Source organism: Sus scrofa, chromosome 10 (genome assembly GCF_054392235.1).
Source record: "Sus scrofa isolate SSC_HxYL_T2T_F1_AM1 chromosome 10, Sscrofa_HxYL_maternal_Yorkshire_Landrace_v2.0, whole genome shotgun sequence".
NCBI classification, from domain to species: domain Eukaryota; kingdom Metazoa; phylum Chordata; class Mammalia; order Artiodactyla; family Suidae; genus Sus; species Sus scrofa.
Window position 1 is genome coordinate 7,104,131 of NC_139392.1, and position 19,293 is coordinate 7,123,423.

The 19,293-nt window shown below is 38.6% G+C and overlaps 1 protein-coding gene and 1 pseudogene across 3 annotated transcripts in view; one reads left to right on the forward strand and one right to left on the reverse strand.

Annotated features, from left to right (window-relative positions):
* Positions 1-19,293, forward strand: part of LOC146398773 (uncharacterized) — a 765,729-nt gene that overhangs the window by 718,408 nt on the left and 28,028 nt on the right. The gene's annotated exons all lie outside the window — the stretch shown is intronic.
* LOC110255625 (DNA replication complex GINS protein PSF1 pseudogene) lies at positions 1,972-8,383 on the reverse strand (annotated as a pseudogene). The gene is made up of 2 exons (XR_014818354.1): positions 3,813-8,383; positions 1,972-2,257 (listed from the first exon to the last, which is right to left on the reverse strand). The product of XR_014818354.1 is annotated as a DNA replication complex GINS protein PSF1 pseudogene (transcript).

Below are 19,293 nucleotides of genomic sequence, written 5' to 3' on the forward strand. Positions count from 1 at the left end.
GCACCCATGGCATATGGAGGTTGCCAGGCTAGGGGTCTAATCAGAGCTATAGCTGCCAGCCTACACCATAGCCACAGCAACACAGGATCAGAGCCGTGTCTGCAACCTACACCACAGTGCACAGCAGCGCCAGATCCTTAACCCAGTGAGCAAGGCCAGGGATCGAACCTGAAACCACATGGTTCCTAGTCGGAGTCGCTAGCCACTGAGCCACGACAGGAACTCCCTCTAATGTGATTTTCAGGTTTCTTTTGAAATTGTCACATAATGGTCTCATGAAGCTTGTAATATACACATGATTGAAAAAAACTACACCAAATCTTTAAGCTCTTGGTTTCTACAGTTAAATTTGAAATATATTGTGTGTTTTTGGCATTTCGATGAAGGGACTTGTTTTTGGTTTTACATCTTTCTAAACTTAATGTTATTTGTATCCATCCAAATCAGTGAAGATACTTGAAAGTTGTATTTCTACTTGATCCCACAATCACAGAAATACACTAGGTAGTGTTGTTTTGTTTTGTTTTTTTAGCAAAGTGTATACTCTTCCCATGGTATCTTCAGGTATCGGTTCTAGGACCTACCGGGGTTACCGAAATCTGTGATGCTAAAGTTGCAGGATTGGCCTTCTGTCCCCATGGGTTAACATATGTGGATTCAGTGAACCTCAGATGGTATACAGTTGACCCATGAGCAACACTGATCTGAACACTCTACAGGTCCACTTATATGCAGATTCTTTCGATAAATGTACAGTGCCTTTGCTGAGAAAAAAAGTCTGTAGATAAGTGGACCCTGGAGTGGAAACCCACGTTGTTCAGGGCGTCAACTGTAAAGCCATTTTTAACACTTAAGGATAAAGAAGTAAATTTTGGGTTAATAAACAATTCTTAGTGAATATGGAGAAAGATAATGGTGATTCTGGGTAATTAGTTCGTAGAAAAGCCTGGATTTGAACTGGTTTTGGTAGGCTCCAAGAATGAGCTAAAAGCAACATGATAGCATTCCCGTAATTAAACATGAAGCTCTACATTCAAGTTAAATAATTGCTTGAAACGATTTTTGTATCAAAATTAGAGGTTGTTTTCTCTTCCTAGGAGGTCCTTCTGAGGTAAAATGCATTTATAAACAAAATATGATTGATTATTTGATAGATTTTTCTGATCAAGGTAATACTACTACCACTATACACTGTATTGATCACAGGAAAACCTGGAACACTATGTTTCTGTTGGTTACTATATATTAATTAGTTCTTTACACACTAGAAGAATTCAAGAATATATCTAGCACTAAGAATTTTGAAGATCTTGTCCTAGAAAATAATTTAATCAAATGAGTAAATAAGTTACCCCAAATACCTGAAGGCACATTCAGTGAAAGAAGGGTTTGTCTTGTTTTGTGTTTCTACAGAAGGCTACAAGGCATGAAGGCATGTGAAACCGGGTGAGATAAAGATCTGTGTCAGCTCCGCATCAAGGATAATCTATTGATTAGCTTTGTAACAAGAAGTCAAACTTCTAACTCTGTAAATTATCCCTTTCTAGAAAGTCAGATAGATGCAAGATGGTAGAAGGAGTTTTCTAGCTTCATTTTTCCCCCCCAACATCAAATCCGGATTCTAAAATAGGATTTAGTTTCAATGATGAAGCTATTTTGATAAAATCTGACAAGATTTTAGTCACCATCACGTAAAAATGGACTGCATAAAGCTTGCTAAACTATGTATTATTTATCTGTCAAACATATATATATACACACACACGTATGTAGCTTCTTGAAAGTACAGTGTTCAACACTGAGAAAAGAGGAGTCAGGAAGGAAGTAATTATTGCCTCTACTTGTTGGGATCTGTGGTGGCCCCTCCCGAGATGCCCATGCCCTAATCCCAAGCCCCAGTGCGCAGATGACTCGGTAGAGCAAAAAGGAATTTGCAGCTGTGCTTTAGCTCAAGATCTTGAGTTAGAGAAATTATCCTGGCCTATCTGAATGGGCCCAAGGGAACCAAAAAGGTCCGATATAAGGGCTGTGCAGGAGGGTCAGAGTCAGCAAAGGTGATGCGATCGTAGACGCAGAGGGAGGAAGGAGGAAAGAGGTGGGACAGTGAAAGGCGAGGTCGGGGCGGAAGAGGCTGGCCGTGACCGAGAAGTACCGGCAGTTTCCACACCCTTTCTCGGAGGCTCGAGAAGATGGATAGTCCTGCAGAAATCTGGGCTTTATCCCACTGAGACGAATTTTGGGCTTCTTACTTCCGGAGCTGTAAGATAACACATTTGTGCTGTGTTAAAGCACTAAATCTCGGACAGTTTGTACAGCAGTGGTGAGACGCACATACAGAGATTATATTCCACTATTATCTTGCAGTTTTTATTCCTGGAAACTGATGAAATCATCAGTTGCAGAAGCTGTTAATTATTCTCTCAATATCCATTTTCTCCGCTTTCTGAGAACAAAGCTGGACATTTCCCAGCCTCCCTGGTGTACAGGTGGGACGGTATGACCAAGTTCTAGTGAGTGGAAGGTGAGCACAGATGACGCACCTGTCTCCAGAGCAGGTATTTTACAAGGAGCTGTAAGTGCTTTCCCACAGAGACACTGGGATTATCTAATTAAGGAAACTAGATGCTGTTGTGTTCAGTCTATACCCTTTTATATTGTGAGATTGTTTTTTTGTTTTGTTTTGTTTTGTTTTTGGTACATTAGTTAATTCCATCCTGAGTAATACAGGAAATTTTTGCTTGAAGTAGAATGGCACCAGAACAAAAAAATAAAAAATAGGAGCTCCCCTCGTGGTTCAGCAGAAATGAATCTGAATCTGAATAGCATCTATGAGGATGCAGGTTCAATCCCTGGCCTTGCTCAGCGGGTTAAGGATCTGGCCTTGCTGTGAACTGTGGTGTAGGTTACAGACGGGGCTCGGACCTGGCATTGCTGAGGCTGTGGTGTAGGCCGGTGACTAAAGCTCTGATTCCACCTCTAGCCTGGGAACCTCCATATGCCATGGGTGTGGCCCTAAAAAGTCCAAAAAAATAAAAAAATAAATAAATAAACATTGTACTGGCCTCAGTGGTGAGGTGTCAGGCAAGAGAGACAGACGTTCCTTTTTTTGTAGTGGTAAAAAGCCAGCAATACCATTCCATAGAATTATTTAGAGCGCATACCAGGTACCTCCTGAGTGGTAGATAAAGGCTGAATATTCTCAGCAGTGACACTGTGGCCATATGGGGCAGGATCATTATTTTATGTGAGAGTCTGTCCTGTGTAATGTGGGGTGTTTAGCACCATCCCTGGACTTGACCTGCCAGATGCCCGTGTTCCTCTCGTAGGACTGACGAGCAGGAATGTTTCTCAGCGTTGCCAAACGTGCCCTGAAGGACTCAATTGCCCCAGGTTAAGAACCGCTTTTCCAGAGGAAACCGACAGAAAGAGTCCAAGTGTGTTGTTTTTATAGCCTAGAAACACAAGAATGTGAAATGAGCTCAGATGAGCGTTGACTTGCATAAAAACATACATAAAAGGGGAAAAATACTATCTGTATTTGGGTTCCACAGTATTACGAAACCCGCCGGCCTTTGGATCTCAAAAGTGGGAGGTATGGAAACATGTTTTGAATTACAGTCATTTTTACTTTATTTATTTACTTATTTATTTATTGTTTAGAAGGTTATGGGATTCCCTTTGGAAATTAAATACAAGAGAAACTCAGGTTCGAATAAAAAGAAAAAAGAAAGACAAACCATGCTCTACTCCCAGGCATTCCTGATTATCCTAAAGGAATGTCTGTAACTTTTAAAACCCAAGGGCCGGGGGGCCTGGGAGAGGTGGGGAAGTGTCCTTGGGTGGCTCGTCTTCGGGCCACAGGCTGGGGCCTGGATGGCAGTGGGCGAGCGAGGTGAGGACAGGACAGCACGTGCTCCAGTGTGCCCTGTCTAATCCGCTGTTTACACTTCCACCCTTCCACTGAGGCAGAAAGTGAAGGCTGTTTTTTTCCAATAGGGCGGAAGTACCTTCAAATTCTCCGTCATCTTTTTGACACTGCCCCTCCATAGGTAGGCTGTTGGGAGGTTTCCTATCCTGTGTTTCATCTCCGGGCCTTCCTCTCCTCCCGATGGCCTCGTGTGGGTAGCAAGGGAGTTTTCGTAATGATTGAACCAATCCGTTTCTTCAGCACATACGTGAAATCGTAAAGCCTTTGGCAAGGCACTGCCATCCTCCCACCTGAGTGCTCTAATCCAGAGCAGTCGGTCGTACAGATGTGCCGCCGTGCAGCGCTGGTTTCTTCACAAAGGACCGTCTCGAAACTTGGTGGTTGGTATCAGATCACTTCGTCCACCTGACTTGGCTTCATTCACATCAGACTGGTTTTGTTCCTATAAAGCTTTCCTCTCCTCCAGAACTTGCCTGAGTCCGTCCTCACGGAAGGCTGGCACCTGTCCCTCAGCCTCGTGGTGCAGCTCGGGGACCAGCTCCATGGTCTTCTCGCAGAGCGTGGTGGACCGAGGGCGCTCAAGCAAACGACCACAGCCCTGCAAGCCTTTGTAACGTCTTTTCCTAATCAACACTGCAGATCTGAGAAAGGACATTATTTTTTTTCCTTACCATAGCCTTTTTTCCCCAAGAGGGGTAGAACTATCTAGAGAAAGAATGGGAGAGTGAGAGCAAGAGAGAGCAGGAAAGAGAGACAGAAACAGAACAGTAAGGCTATAAGGAAGCCTTATCTGTATCTAAGAATGAACTCGGAATATAATGACAAATATATCATGGTAACAGATTAGAATTCTACTAAGTTTTGAAGGGATTTGTCATCAAGGAAAACAAAAGACCTGTAACTATAAAACAATTCTAGGACCATCAAACATGCACAGACAGAAAACAGGCTATAAAATGTAAGTCAGGTGGAGCATATTTAGCCAAACCAATGTCAGATGTCACAGTAAGTGATAATACACTTGGAAGGATATTATAGAAGCAGAACTAATAGATATGCACAAAAAAGATAAGGGAGTGGTTTTGGTTTTTTTTGTTTTTGTTTTTGTTTGTTTGTTTTCCCACCAGATAATCAGGGGTCTGATCAGAGAATGTCCTTGACCATCTGAAAAGCTGATCTCACTGCTCACACAGCCAGACTCCGTCATGGCTGTGATTCCCAGTCTTACCTTTTCTAAATGAGAGGGATTGTTTTCTTGTTTTGTTTGTTTTTGGTGGTGATTGTCTTCTTCCTCCACTGAGATTTATTAAATACAAGGGGATGGGTGGGTAGGTGTATATACATTTTCTTGTAGTTTATAGGGTTCCAGGCTACAGAGCCCATGCAGCAACCAAGCTACCTTGGACCATAGGCCGGATGCGTTAACTGGATGGGGTTATTTTCTATTTGGGGATGGGAATAAGTATGTTCCATGTGTGTGAAACAGGGTTTAGGGATATTTAGTAATGCAAAGTGATGCAGAGAATATTAGTTGTCTCTAAAAATCTCTTTGTTCTAGCACATAACCACATTTTATCATCTTTCCTTGGAATTAATTTGGTTTTATGGATGAACTCCAGCAAAAATTGAAAAAGCAATGTATGACATTTCCAATTAAAAAAAAAGCTTCTAAAGAACAGATTCCTCCTCAGTACTCCTTTTTATCCACCTACCAAGGGAATGCTAATGACACTTTATCAATCGAAGAGTCCTTGGATTATTGTGCAGAAAAAAACACAACCAGAAAATGACGGCTTTGGGTTATTACACACACCTAAAGAAATTAAAAAAAAAAAAGGAATCTCTTGTGTTTGAGTTGTATGGTTTAGGTCTTTTTTTTTTAACAGTAGTTCATTACTAATAATGGGTATAATTGTGCAGTGGGATTATATTTAGGAAATAGTGACTTTTCTTCCTAGTAAGAAATACAGAGCAAAACATTCTCTTTCTCCTTTTCTCTGTCTCAGTCTCTCTCATCATTGTGCACACAAGTGCACACACACACACAGACCTTTCTATCTAGGTGAATTGATAGCCAAGACTCGAAGTCCGAGATGCAGTAGAAACACATGCATCATGTGGGTAATGCCTCCTTCAGCAACAGCCTGTGTCCTGCTTACGCTGAAGTCAGTGGATCACACATGACACTGGGTATCCTCATGAAAACACAGCACTGAGGACAAAATGCCCCTCGACTACTCCCTTGATAGCCAACATACTTTATAATCTTGGGCACTTTAAATGGAATCTGTGGGCAGAGAGAATTCCCAAGTGGCACATGTTTAATTTCTACCACTATGGTAAAAGAAGGTATACGGGTTTATTTGTTTCTTTATACTTTGATTTGAAGAGGTATATTCACTTTAGTTGTTGCCAAAGTCACACAGTTTCTATATTTCATATCATCTTAATTCATACTACTTTTTAGAGAATTAAAGACAAAAAGAAATTGCAATTTTGAAGCGTATGTCCTAACAGAAATGGATAGGTCATAGAGGTCATTCATGCATATAAATTTGAAAGGCCACCTTAGTGATTAGTAAAAATCCTCTATTATGACAGCTTTTAAAACAGCTCCAATGTTGGAAATATATTAGTACTAAGAACCAGATGTAGAGTTTACAAATAAGCATAAATTTAAACTTGTACAATAAAAATTTTTATTTGACAAGAGTTCCCCCTTTTTTGCTGCAACTTTTGTCCATCTTCTAACTGAAGTGCAAATATAATTTGTATTTAAAAATATATGGTCTCATTCTGGGAAATGTGGAAGAATACTGGTTTGAATATATAATCATAAATATGTGTCTTTTCTATCCAATCATGGATGCCTGTACATCCACACATACCCCCAACACACACGCACACACGATTTGCAATAGCTTTTTTGTGAATTAACTCATAAGAAGCTTTTATGCCCATATTACAGATGGATAATGTCATTGCTAATTGCAACCAATATATAAAAATATATAACGTTTTCTTTCATTGACAGTACCTTTAGATTTACAAATTTTTATACACTTTTTGTGTGCAAACTATAAAAATTTTTAAAGTTAATCTTTCACAAGTAATTTATGATAATTTATCCATTTGAGATGGCAAAAATCTTCTGAATTTTGGGAGTTTCCATTGTGGCTCAGCAGTAACAAACCCAAGTAGTATCCATGAAGATGCAGGTTTGATCCCCGGCCTTGCTTGGTGAGTTAAGAATCTGGCATTGCCTTGAGATGTAGGTTGCACATGTGTCTTGGATCCCGCCTTGTGGCTCTGGTGTAGGCTGGCAGCTGCAGCTCCTATTCAACCCCTACCCTGGGAACTTCCCTATGCCATAGATAGGTATGGTTCTAAAATGCAAGGAAAAAAAAAAAGTCTTCTGAATTTTGTCTTTTTGTGTAGCGGACTTGTTTCACAGTTGGGAAGTTTTTGAAATGGGATAAAAATGAAAAGATTATGGATCATGTATTGCTGCAAAGTGATGCGTTTTGTGTACCATGTTTTGCACAGTCTGTTTACGGGAGTAGCTTTGTTATTTGGCTTTCGCTCCGAAAGACTTGGATGCCCCAATATCCACTTCTCATAACTAGAAAAGTGGACTTTAATCTGGTTCATGTTTTCACCTCCTCCGTGGCCATTTATACTCTGTGTCCACAGGTGACCTTAATCACACCCACCCACTGTGTCAGATTCCACGGGCCAGACAGGCTGCCAGCTCTTAACGAGCGCTTTCTTTGTTGTGTCCACCTTCTGAAATCCAGGCCACGTCCTCAGTTGGATTATGAGACCAACAACCTAACTCCCACCTAAAAATCTATGATTTTATATCAGTACAGTTCACACACTGCCTTTTCAAGTCTGACCTGTAAACTTAGATGTCAGGCACTCAATTATTTCTTCATATCCACCAAAATCTTTCTAGTCTTGCTGATTTCTTCTTTGAAGATTTTTTTTTCTGATACACAGCAGTCTTTTATAAGATTATATTACGTTTAAAATTATTATAGACATCTAAGGAAAAGGGCTTTGGCCTTTTAAAGTGTTGTTCTTTATGCTAACTAATCTATAGAGATTGAAAGATGTTAAAATGACCTTTGAGAGGTGATATAATTAACAATATTTTCTTTTTGAACTTTAAAATTATTTAAAATAATTCTTTATATCAGAGTTCCTGTCGTGGCTCAGTGGTTAGCAAATCCAACTAGGAACCGTGGGTTGCGGATTCGATCCCTGGCCTTGCTCAGTGGGTTAAGGATCTGGTGTTGCCGTGAGCTGTGGTGTAGGTTGCAGATGCAGCTTGGATCCCGAGTTGCTGTGGCTGTGGCGTAGGTCAGTGGCTACAGCTCCAATTCACCCCCTAGCCTGGGAACCTCCATATGCTGCGGGAGTGGCCCAAGAAATGGCAAAAAGACAAAAAAAAAAAAATCGAATTAAAATAATTCTTTATATATAATCAAATACAATATTTACTAAAAAGCAAAATGTTTTTGAAACAGTTTCCCAAATTAGGTCTAGATAAAGGCTTTGAGGTCACTTACAAAGAGAAATCGGAAGTCTTTAGTTAAATTAAAAGTGATTTGAATACCCTAGAATGTGAAAGTCTTCCATCATTAAAGGTTTTACTTTTTAAATTTTACATAGTACCTGAGTATGTAAACACTTAAATTGATTTTAAGAAATGTATCACTTTATAAAACATCTGCAAAAGCATTAATAGAATTAATAGAATTTTAAAATTTCATCATTGATACTCACTTTGTATTTATAACATACCTCAAATTGCACCTCACCTAATAAAAGCCCACAGAAGAGTTGCTGATTTCTTTGCTTTTAGCACCATTAGACAGAGATCAAGAGAGTTCTGTACTTGTGCTCTTGGTTTGAACTTGACCTATTCTAAATTTAATGAATGCAGGGATGAGTACTTGTTGCACTTAGTCTGAAGTCTCATAACTCCTTTTGATTACTACGTATGTGCATTACTGATTCTTTGAAGTAAACCTGTTCCCTTTAAGTATTATGTTATTGGTACTGTTTTGTCTGATTCATCTGAAACAGGATTGCCAAAGCATCTGTTTATTAAATATCAGTCGCTGTATTTGAAACACGAACTTCTATTTCATTACACGTGCATTTCTGTAAAACCTCAAAACAAAATAAGGAATACATGGTTTTCAGGATTTTTCTCTCCTTAGCTATTGCATCATGGCTTAAAATGAAAAATTTTGGAATAGTTTCCCCACTGGAATGACTTAGATGGTGACAAAAAAAGAATCTTAAAGCTCTAGGATAGGAGGCTTTTTTTTTTTTTTTTTCATCTTTACTGAGATATAACTGACAAATAACATTTTATAAGTTTAAAGTGTACAGCGTGATTATTGATATATATTATGAGATGATAAGTGTGATACATCAAAATGTCCTTCACCTCATGTCGTTACTGCGTGTGTGTGTGTGTGTTTGTGTGTGTGTGTGTACAAGATCTACCCTTTCAGCAAATTCAGGCATACAATACCGTTTTGTTGACTGTAGCCACCATGCTGTATGTTTCATCCCCAGAACTTTCTCAGCTTCTAAACAAAAGTTTGTATCCTTTGATCAGCATGTCCACAATTGTCTCCCCTCAGGCCCTGGCAACCCCTATATCCTCTCTGTTTTTTATCAGTGCCACTTTTGTATATTTCTAGGAAGCTTTGGTAAGACATCATATTACTATATCTCTGAATGTCAGCATGTCAATCAACACAGTATTGATTTGGAAAAATAAACTTTGATCATTTGAGGACAATTACATCATAGACTGATTTGTTATCTGACAAGGCTCATATGCTAAGACTAGCACTTGTGTGGGTGTGTTCTCTCAAAATAGGCAAATATCCTGCAGGGAAAGTCATGTCTGACATTTCATGAGTTAGCCAAGAGCAGAGTGTGTACATGTAAAGATTGAATGTGGAAGGTACACGCCTTTATGCCTTGTCTTCCTGTCTCCTCACCTTTCTAGAAATTCTCACTTGATCTAGAAAAGAGCTCAGAGCTCAGGTAACACAAAATACAAACAACAAAGCAAAATAATTAAAAGTAAAAAATCAAAACAAATGTGATTTCATGGCTTACCCTGGGGTTAGCTAAAAGACCATTCTGGCACCAGAAGTTGAAGACAAATTGGCTTATTCGGAAGCAAAATACTGTACATAGAATGGTAATGGTAGAGACTTTGTCAGGTGGGATTTCAGTTTTTTCCAGCATAAATAACAGATGCATAATCAGTACTGAGCTGGGAAACGGTCCCTTTGGTAACTCATTCACTTTCCTATACTGCAGAGGTAGGAGTTCCCATTGTGGCTTAGGGGAAAGTAATCTGACCAGCATCCATGAGGACTCAGGTTTGATCCCTGACCTCGCTCTTGGGTTAAGAATCCGCCTTTGCAGTGCGCTGTGGCCTTGCTATGGCTGTGGTGTAGCCCCGCAGCTATAGTTGCTATAGTTCCGATTCAACCCCGCAGAGATAAGGCCACCCGTCACAGCAGGTACTAATTATACACAATTACATGCGATGGATGCATCTGGCAGATGGGCAGATGCGTTTTAATGGATGAGCCAAATATAGAGGATGCTTATTTTTAAAATATAGGAACGTAACATTTATTTTTAAAATGAGGAAACAATATATTTAGAAATTATTCTTTTCCTTCAATCCCAACTCCAGTTAATGTCTCTTCAGTTTTTACCATTTTCGGTGGAGTATATAAGGAAAATGTTTAAGTTTCAGTGATAGGACTTGGAAGCAAAATTAAAACTGATGATAGGTTTATATGGAAAGTATATAAGTATATTTATTATCAAAAAAGAGTTACTTTTAGCTGTGGATCATTAGATTTTTCTCTGTAATATCATTGAGGTATTTTTAGCTGCATGTTGATTTTTTTTTTTCCAACAACTCTTATCATTGCTACTCAAGACTCCCAAGACAGTTTTTCAAATCTGCATTCATAGCATCGAAATCACTGGACTGCACACATTACAATCTTTGCTTTTGTTGAGATAAATATGATTTTTCATTGGTATGAGTTATAGATGGCCTCAAGAAAATTACAGGTGTATTATACTTATGGAAAATTTGAAATGAGTAGAAAACATCAATTATAAGCATCAGTGCAGTAAATTAGTTTATATACTTTGCTAGTTTTAAACAAAGAACTTTTGCTCATTGTATTTCTGGAAAAGATTGAAGGGTAAATGTAGCGTGGCCTCCCTTTGCTATGTAGTAGATAAGAAATGCCTACTAGAAGACTGACCAAAAAAGACTGTTGCTACTTTGATTGGCATGCATATACTTTTTATTACACCATTTTTAAGATTTCAACATATTTTATTTGTGAATTTTTTTCTAGTCTGTTAAAAATTCTTGGTATTTTGTGAAGTTTTCTAAACTATGTATTTTGGCATGATAAAAATTACATTGAGGAGATCCCACTGTGGCTCCGCAGAGATGAACCCAACTAATATCCGTGAGGATGCAGGTTAAATCCCTGGCTCTGCTACAGAGGAGGTTGCAGACACAACTTGGATCTGCCGTTTCTGTGGCTGTGGTGTAGGCCAACAGCCGCAGCCCTGATTCGATTCCTAGCCTGGAAACTTTCATATGCTGCACCTGCGGCCCTAAAAAGTAATGAACAAAAAAAACCCTACATTGACAAAATAACATTTGTGCAATTTCATGTGTGGTGTCCATATCTGTATAACATTGGGACTTTTTGTAGCTGTTAATCAACCAGACATGTTTCTTCAAAAAGCTTATCTTATAACTGAATAGACATCTTACAGTGCAGTGAAGTTGCCAAGATTTAAATGCAAATTAGTCCGTCATTATTAAACTCTATATTATGGCATCGTTAAATTACTTTTGACTCATAATTACATATTTGTTTTAAGCATCTGAACTCCTTCTCCTTAACAGAATAGCCAACTTGCTGCACAAATCTGAACACTTGAGAACTGGCTTCCTAAGTTGGGTCTGCTATCAAGACATTCCCAGGCTTATCAAAAAACACCTGCATGAAATTACCTTTAACCATTACCATCTTAAGCCACTTGACAAATATTCTGATTATGAAATGTATTCGCACTAATATATTTGAAAAACTATAGGTATTCGTAGTTATGACTGACTAAGAATGTAAATTGTATTATACAGAAGCAAGACAAAAGGAAAACATTCATGGCTCAGTTTGTTCAACACATCGGACCCGGATTATCCCTCATAATTTCCTGGTTGAATGAGAGAACTAAGCCGTGTAAAACGGTAAAATGTCGTATGTATTTTAATAGCCCAAATGAGAATCATACTCAATCAAAAGTTGACAGCCTAGTTTAAATAAGAATGTGCTAGAGTCCATGCAGTTAACAAGCAGTGGAGCTGGAATTCACAGCCAGCGCGATGCCTGTACCAAGCTCATGGTTTTCTAGCTGCAGGTTGCTGCCCACCAGGAGGAATAGCACAGAGATAATTAGAGTTAAGAGTGTATTTTAAAGCACTGCAATGCTGGAGAGATGGCTTTGGAATGTTGCTCTGGGCAGTTGAACACTACTGAAATGTCCAGATAAATAGTTGTAGCTTATTCTATTACTTTGTTCATGGAATTATAAATGCATGAGCCAACCATGTGCAGGTATATCCTTTATCACTGATAATGTAAATGGTAAAATAGAGGTTTGTTTTTTTTTTTTTACCTATATTAGAGAAATATGGCCTCTGATTATAATACCCAGTCCTGTACTAGATCCTGCACTTTCAGAAAAAGAATAAAAAGGAATATGTGGTTAAGATGATTAGTGGGTTGATGGACAAAACTAGAATTAGGATCGTGGACTAGATAAAAATATACTACTAATGCTCAATGTGCTGAAGTTGATAACTATTCACTTATGGTAAGCTCAGATGAGAAAATATCCTTATTTTTAGAAAACAGGTTGATATATTAAAATGTAAGCTCTGGAATGTATGCCACGCCCAAATGCTTCAGAAAATAAATTATAAATAAATAAATAATAAATGATAAAGCCAGTGAGGAAAAAAGGGAGATTTCAGTCTTGGTGAGAAATTTCCCTTTCATGTGGCTTGGTAATACAAAGCTGTAGAAACAATACAAAATTGTAAATTATTTGTGCGATCCAGACTGTAGCAGGAGGGGAGCAATGAGCTGCGCTCACCCGTCACCAGATAGGGCTTTACCCCCAGCTTTCTCTCGCTTGTCCGAGTCATTCATTTCTACCTCTCTGATGTGTTACAACCATTTACAGTTGTTTCAATATTGCTCTTCTTAGAAAGAAATACTTCCTTTCTGATGCCCGTTGTTTTTCCGCTTTTCCTTGTCGCAGAAATTCTTAACAGAGTTATATGTCGCCATTGGTCCTCCAGTGACGCATCTGTCTCTATCCTGAATCCATCCTTGTCAGTCAGGGTGCTAATCCCCTATAGTTACACGATCTAAGCCTGGTTCTGAGTCCTCATTTTACTGACCACAGAACAGCTTTCAACCGAGTCGATCAGTTTCTTTCAGGAAAGCTCTTCCTTTTTGGCTGCATCCCTTTTCTTTTGTCTGTGAGAAGGAAATTGGTGATGCTGTCTATCCATACATCTGCCCATCCTTCTTACTAGATTTTTTTTTTTTTAAGAGATTCACATATGACCAGGAGGTCAGGAGTGAAGCAGAGACACGTTTTTTTGTGCTTAGAAGGTCAGTGTGGAGTCAGTGGTTGTGCATAAAACACACTGTCCTAATTGCAGGCACATCTTATTAATATGAAGCAGCAGCTGTGTTGCCCTCAGCTTCCAAGTGCCATCGTGCAGCTTCTTTAACTCCTGGGTCAGGTGCCTTCATCGTCCTGTGGCTTCCGTTACACTTGGCATGAATCTGCAGTAGCCACCGTCGTTTGTCCCTCTCTAGGAGGCACTGTCTCTGTCATCTCTGATCTTATCACTGATCTCACGGTAACTTTTTCACTCCATCCGAGTCATGTTTTTTTGTTTCTTCTTCAACGAAGGGAATTTCTACCGATATTCCTTCTGCCCAGAATGGTCTCCTCGATCTTTACATGGCTCCATTATTTCATTCATTACAGTCAAGGCGTTGTCCTAAACGAAGCCATTTCTCTGCTATTTCTCTCTAAAGTAGACACCCACCCCTTTCTCTGTCATCCATGACATCCATTTCCTGTATATGTACACACACACACACACACACACACACAGAAATACACCTGTGTGTGTGTGTGTATTTATTATCTACCTTCTTGATCTAGGGCAGGCATCAGCCAAGTACAATACAGTGCGCAAATTGCAGCAAAGCCTCAGAGCTAAGAATAGATTTTCATCTTTTAAAAAACATTTTTTAAAATGATTGTAAAAGATGGAGAAAGAAGAGGAGGAGGAGGGAAGGAGAAATGTCACAAAAGCCTAAGATATTTACAAAACATAGGCAAAGTTTGTCTACAGAAGTGTGTGTATAAAGTCTTTAAAGACAGTGAGTGACCAGACCAGATCTTTCACACCAGATGGCTTGCCAGTTATTTATTGGATAAGGCTATCCCTCAGTTATAAATGTATGGGAGACAGTTTCACATAGAACATAAGACTTATACTCAATATTCAGAAATGTATGTTGCTTTTATAAGAAAAAGAAAATTCAAGATGCTGTGGCATTTCTGGGAAGGAGAATAATACAAAGTCGCCGAAACAGAACACACAGCCCTTAAGAGGACGCCCCAGTTATATTTTTGGTACCCAAGGAACACATTTTGTAATTGATGTATTTTTTTTTAAATATTCATGTGGTTTCATTTATCTCTTGGCTTCACTTAAGTAAGTCTCTTTCCTTAGCCCCAAGCTTCCATGAGCCTTTAGTAGAGGTAAAGTTATTTTGTAATTAATCTAGAAAAATGTAAAAACTATCTATAAAATAAAATTTAGATTCTTATAGTAAAAATAGGATTCTGCAGAAAGATTTTCAAAAACTGCAAACTATTGAGATAAAAAATATATATACTGATTTTCTTTGGATGTGTAAAATATTACACTTGGGAAGTAAACAAAAGAAAATCTGCCCTTTCCAGATTGAGGTGTTTTATATTTTTACTTTTTTTAGTAAATTAGGGTAAGAGAAAAAGTAAGAGACAGAGAGGAGATAAAAGACTTAAAAAGTGTTTTCCCTGCCCTCTGGGTCCAGCGGGTCCGTATGCTGGGGAAGTACATGATAGTCTGGACAGATGAGAGGGGTCAGCATATATATATTTTTGGCAGAGATGCAGATGTTGATCTTGCATGTAAGTGGTGGGATAAGGGTGCACAGTGAGTAGCTGGAGCTCAACAGATGTGTCTCTAGCAATTTCCTGAGTCCCTGTGGCATGCAAGTTTGCAGAGAAGATCAAGACAAGTCCTGGCGTGGGTGAGAGGCATGGAGGCTCAAGGGGCCGCTGTTAGGCCATTGAGGGTAGCACAGATGGACCCCCAAGCATTGGTTCTTGGGTACCTATATCAATTCTGGGGCTGTGAGCTCCAACAATGAGCATCCACATATAACCCCGTACACATAGGTGTGACCAGTCTCATAGGTCAGTATCTAGCCATCTTTTTATTTTGGCTAATCTCTGTCAGTATCTCTGCTTTGACGTCATCGTAAAGGAGAATTTCCAAAATGGAGAAATAATAAATACTGCTCTGATGCATAAGAAGTCCATGTGTGGCAGAAAGGCTAAGTCCTTCTTACCCTTTCAGTGGGGAGATTAATATTCCAAATACTGTTTCCCTAAGATCACTTGTGGCCCCTAGATGATGGAGTCCTGGAAGAGTTTGTGAAAGTGGAGAATTAAAGAGTTGCCCTCATGTACTCAGTGTCAATACATTACATGTAAACAGCTTTACCAGTGTGAGCCTTGGACACCCCTGGCCCTTGTCGTATGTTTGAAAAGGAGGGCGTTACTTCTGCCCTTTGTCAAGCGGACTAAGGGGCAGATTGGCTCATGGAAACAAGTTAGATGGGCTCTAAGAGTACTTCCTCTCTTTCCAACAACCCGGCTTCCATGTTTGTGTCTGATACTTACTAGCACTGCAACTTAGGGGAAACAGCGTCTTTCTGGGTTTCAGTTTGTCATCTGTGGATAATAACGCCTACAAACAAAGCTACTGGGAGCATCAAAGTAGAGCGTCCATGTTGAAGTGACTTGTATGATGTTTGAACTGCCAAACATCCTCGATAAATGCTAACTTTCTTTTTTAAGAACAGAAATTTATTTATCATTGACGCTCTTAGCCTTTAACCTTCTCAAATCTTTAAAAAAGATTTAACCTTTTTTCAGGTAACAGCGGATTACAGAAAAAATTGTACAAATTGTCGTCTTCAATCTAGAGTCCACTGATCACTGGATTTCTGACCTTCATCAAGTCATTCGTTTCTCAGGCTTTCAGTTTAATTACGGGCAATATGGAGTCAGACTAAATGATTTTAATCTCCTCCAGTACTAAAATTTTATGATTCTTATTCTCTGCCTAAATCGTCCCATAATTTAGTCACTCAAAATATTGGACATGAAAAATCTTAAATGTTATCCAAATAAAGCAGTGAATTTTTCATAGAAAAAAAATTCCTTTTGTTACTTTAACAGACCCATAGTCTCCAGTTATTTATTTATTTATTTATTTATTTATTTATTTATTTATTTTTGCCGAAGTTGGATAAATTTTGTCATTATCCAAAAATATTAATTAGTGGGTTTAATTATATGAGAAATGATGTTTCTAAGTAAGTGGGTGAATTCATCCCATTATATGATTAAAGGACAGATTCTGAGATGAAATTAAAATCAGTGTATTTGTATTCATACTCACAAAACAAACACAAAGTGATATGCAGAGTGAATGTCTATTCGCATTACTGAGACTCTCTATTACCCACTAAAGATAAAGAAAAATGCTACTCATGATAGAAAATATAATCAGTAAAAACTCAAGTCCTTCATCTTCTGATGAAACTTTTTAGTGAATTTCTAACCCTTGTTGCAATTGCTCTCATGAAGCAATTCCTTAAAGTTCTCCTGAAGTTATTCAACATTCATTTTATGTAGAGAGATGAATATTCATGGTATGTTAGGAACATACTGTCCAATAAAAAGGGGACTCAGAAGAGCAAAGGGCTTGGGATTTTGATGTGACTTTCAATACATACTGCTTTATAAACTTCTTCAGAATTGAACAGTAACATGAAAACGATCTCTGTTATCTTCGCTGTGTCCATTTTCAAAAATAAAGTGTGGGCTGAGTTGCTGGCTTTCGGTTTGAACAGTGGAGCCACTTTAGTAAGTGCGATATATACCATTATAGTATATTGACTTGTAGAATCTATCACCTCAGTTATTGCTCCCTTATGAAACGTGGACCAAGTTAAAAAAGAAAAAGGAAACCTCTCTAATGCCCCAGCTTCTTTGTCTATAAAATGAAAATAATAGTTTTAGAAGAATTTTGAAAACAAATAATGTATAAAATGTGTAATGAAAAGTGATGGATATTCACTACCTCTTTGGTTTGAATATGTTATTTTGCAAATGCGATTTCTCCTTAAGTAGGAAAGAGGTCTTGGAGTGAGGTTCAAATGGTTTGGATATTTTTTTCATGGCCCATCAACTATATTTTTTGTAGGTGCCTAGCTTAAAACCAAGTAATGAGGTTGTTAAGGTATACTCTACCTAATGTGTGTAGAGAAAATACTCCCATTTAAAGGGTTGGATTCTTAGTGTTACTAAGCCAAGAAATAAAAATATATTAAAATCGCTCTAACTATAAAATAACGATGACTTCAGAGGTGCTAGTTTATATACTTCCATTTATTTTCTTATCCTTTACATTATCTTGCACATTTTAATAACAATACATACTGAATTTATTCAAAGGGAATATAAGGATTATCAATATGCTATATGGTAGAATTATGGAGTTCTTTGAAGGCAGATTTCAAGGCTTTACATTCATAAATTCTAATTCAGTATGTTTGGAGAAAATCCCAGATTATGTGCTTTTTTTTTTTTTTTTTTTTTTGTAACAGAAATCCCAGTGCCCCTCAGGGTTTTAATACAACCTGCTCTAATAATACACTTTTAAAAGCACAGCATACTTTCGTAGTTCATTAGCTATATCTCCTGATACATGTTCTAGTAGGCATAGTAAAGTACCCAGAAGTTAGATAGTGGAGAATTTTTTTAAAAAATTGACAGAGGAACTGCATCATGTAGACACTGTTGCCAACTGAAACACATTGGTATTGACTAAAATGGCAAAAGACCATCCTCCTTGGTCAGCGTATCACCAATACCTTTACCCAAAGCTACGTCGCCACAAAGTATTACAAAATTATGTAAATTTGTAAGCGGATTAGTTACATGAGTTGGTGGCAGTGTGTGCTTGGGTACGTAGATGGAAACATTACCTGGTCGCGGGGTTCTCAACTCGGGCTGATTTATATGGTGGTATGGCCACCGTGGGGTGGTCATGTGTAAGATATTTGATTACAGTAAGATATTGATTATATGTGATTATTCTTCAAGAAAAGTTTAATAAAATACTAGTTCATATCAAGTCCACCTCTCAGTTTCTAAATCAGTTATTTATTTATTTATTTGATTGTTGATTGTCTTTTTAGGGCCACACCCACGGCATATGGAGGTTCACAGGCAAGGGGTTGGATCAGAGCTGCAGCTGCCAGCCTACACCGCAGTCACAGCAGCACCAGATCCCAGCTGCATCAGTGACCTACACCACAGCTCACGGCAATGCCAGATTCCAAACCCACTGAACGAGGCCAGAGATGGAACCTGTGTCCTCATGGATACTAGTCAGATTTGTTTCCACTGAGCCATGGTGGGAACTCCTAAATCAGCTCTTTTAGAATGGAGTCAAGGCATTAGTGCTTTCTCCAAAGGTCCTCAGAGAACTCCAGTATGAACCTGACGGGGGTGATAAGCAAGAAGCATATGTATTCCGAGGTGTCCTGGGAAGTTGGTGGGAGCTGGGGAAGAATTTTAAGAACAGAAGACATAACATTTTAAGCCACTCCAGATAAAAATGGTCAGTTGACATTAGATGTGGCACCACGCCTCAGACCACACGTCTTTCCAACAATGCATTCCGTTTGTTACTTGTCAGGTTATGCGTATGAATTAGCAATATTGTTATGTTTTCTCTGCCTTCAATTATACCCGTACGGGAAGAATTTTTAGTACGTGTGAGCCTTTGAGAGAGCCCTTGTCATCAAGTTATGAGGTAAAGCTCCATTTTGAGGTGT